The sequence below is a fragment of the Echinops telfairi genome, unplaced genomic scaffold (assembly GCF_000313985.2).
Source record: "Echinops telfairi isolate 266 unplaced genomic scaffold, ASM31398v2 ScPeMD7_655;HRSCAF=1070, whole genome shotgun sequence".
Taxonomy (NCBI): Eukaryota; Metazoa; Chordata; class Mammalia; order Afrosoricida; family Tenrecidae; genus Echinops; species Echinops telfairi.
In genome coordinates, this window is record NW_022104553.1 from 19,184,891 (window position 1) to 19,187,352 (window position 2,462).

Consider the following 2,462-nt stretch of genomic DNA (forward strand, 5'->3'; position numbering starts at 1 on the left):
GTGATCACACAGGTTGATATGTTGTTCCATGTGGGCTTTGTTGCTTCTGAGCTAGATGGCCGCTTGTTTACCTTCAAGCTTTTAAGACCCCTTTTGAATTATACCCTGAGCAACAATTGTATGACCTCATGGGACAGAAAGGGTGAGTAGGGGGCACTGAGTGTTTTCAATCAAGTGAGGTATGGGTCAGGGGAAGAGCAGAGATAGAGATTAATGTTTCACTCTTAGCCACCTCTTGAAAAAACAAAATGAAAGAGATAAAAGAGGTTTTTTAGTAAAGAAATTTAATCCTTCTTTCCTGGTCAGGAACCTTTGACATGGAGATCTGGGACATGGCATCTATTAACCTAAGAAAGGCTCACAGGGAAGGACAGAGCATCCCCATGGAAACCTGAGCTCTGTGGGTGCAGATTAAAACAATTCCAGAACCTCTGGTGGTAGAGAAGCTAAGGAACAAAGCAGCAGAGCACTGGAAGTCTGAGCTGAGCTATCCATACTTACAGAGCGATCAGAGCAGTGTGGGAATCTTCTGAGCTATCCAAATATAAATCTGCTGAATGGCAGTCAGAATGAATATCAGACGGATACGAAGATTCTAGACAGAGCTGAGAAAACTGAGTTTGAATCAGAAGTGGGCATCGTAGTGAAAGCTTGTACTCCCCGCTAGAACTTAGTGCAGAAAAGTCTAGGGTTCATAAAACAATAAAGCAAGCCAGCACAGGAGGTGACTATGAGGAGACTGGCCCCAAGGAAAGGCAACCCCAGAGAGCCAACCCAGAAGATGAGGTTCGGGAAGTGGAGTTCAGCGATCTACTCAGTGGACAAAACCAGTGCAGAATATCAAGGTAAAGAGGCAAAGTGTACAAAGGCGCCTTTGCTTTCACAAGTAGAAAAAGGTACAGTGCAGGAAGGACAATTAGAAATCGGGATGGCTTTTTCTGTTCACGTCATCAACACAGCCTGAAGCACAACACCCATGAGGAATTCAGGAATGACTTCACAGCATGTTCCCCTTTAAGCTACTGAAAGATCTCAGGCAAGGGGTCTCTAATTATGGCCTGGACTCCCCTTTTGTAACTAGCATGATAAGGTCTTTGGCAGAGTCTAAATGCTGGATCTCTGCTGACTGGAGATCTTTAATTGAACCATGTCTCTCCCCTTCAGACTTTTTGTAGTACCTAACATGGTGGCCGGAAAAAGCTGAGACAGTCTCATTCTGGAACACACAGAGCAAGGAATCCCCTGAGGGTTAGATCAGCTAATGGGAATTGGTAATTTCATCACAACTGAGGAACACTTGCAGGTTACGGAAAGGCGTTCTCACAGGTAAGGCATGTTTGAGTGTCGGCTTGGGAAAAGTAATATCATCAGCAGAGAAAAGGTCCAGTTACACCACTATATGGCAGCAGAATATAGTGGTGAGTCCTATATAGGTTTTGTGTCCTGATTACAGGATGCAGTTAGCTGAAGTGTGAATGAAACCCAAGCAGCAGAAAATGTCATTCTTTAGCTCTCCTATGAAAATGTGAACCCCTTGTGAAGAGTTGTAGGAGCCCCCAATAAAATGGTTAAAAAGAGAGAAAATGTGACCCCTCCTCTCCATCTGGGATCCACCTATCCAAGAAGCAGAGCTCCTCCTTGATTATCTCAGAATATGCAGGAATGTAAGGGTGCATGAATACAAGGAAGACCTCATAGCCACTGCTATGGTCAACACATCACACCTAATGGGATATATTTTAGCTGTGGGAAGATCAGTCATTTACAAAGAGTGAAGATCAGTCATTTTCAAAGGGTGCAGGCAGCACAGGCCAATCAGCCTGGCCACAAGTGTCCTGCAGCCAGTGTCAGAGCACGGGCCAGGACCACCGAGGTCAAGTTCACAAGAACCTGGACCTTGCCCTCCTTGCAAGAAGGGCAGTCACTGGGTGAACCACTGTTACTCAAGATTCAACAGTGAGGGAGTTCAGTTGGCTACTGCTTTGCAGCAGGGATATGGGAAACAGCTTGCTCCAGAGCCTGCCCAGCAGGCAGGGGAGGCCCAGCTCAAACCTAACTCAGCTCAGGAATTCTTAATCAGCAACCACAGGTATCACCAGCCTCAGCAAGAGACCAGACCTAACCGAACTTGCAAAAGCCCAGTCTTTGTTCTTGCTGCAGTAAGTCTGACTAACCAAGAAAAGGCTCAAAAGCCCTTGAGCGCTTTGAGTTCCTTCCACTAGGTCGGAGGTGTCTTTCAGAGGTTCTGAAAAGATTGCGTTAACAGTAGCAACAAAAATAGGCCTGATTTTTGGCAGATGGGGGTCTGGTTTTGCCACCACCACAATGCAGCTGCTCAGGCAGCCATCTCAGCATGCCAGCTTTTGTCAAAAAACATGTCTCACTTGTCTCATGCCCCTTACTCACCTGACCTCGCTCCATGTGACGTTTTGTTCCCGTGAATGAAGAGGGGCATCAATGGG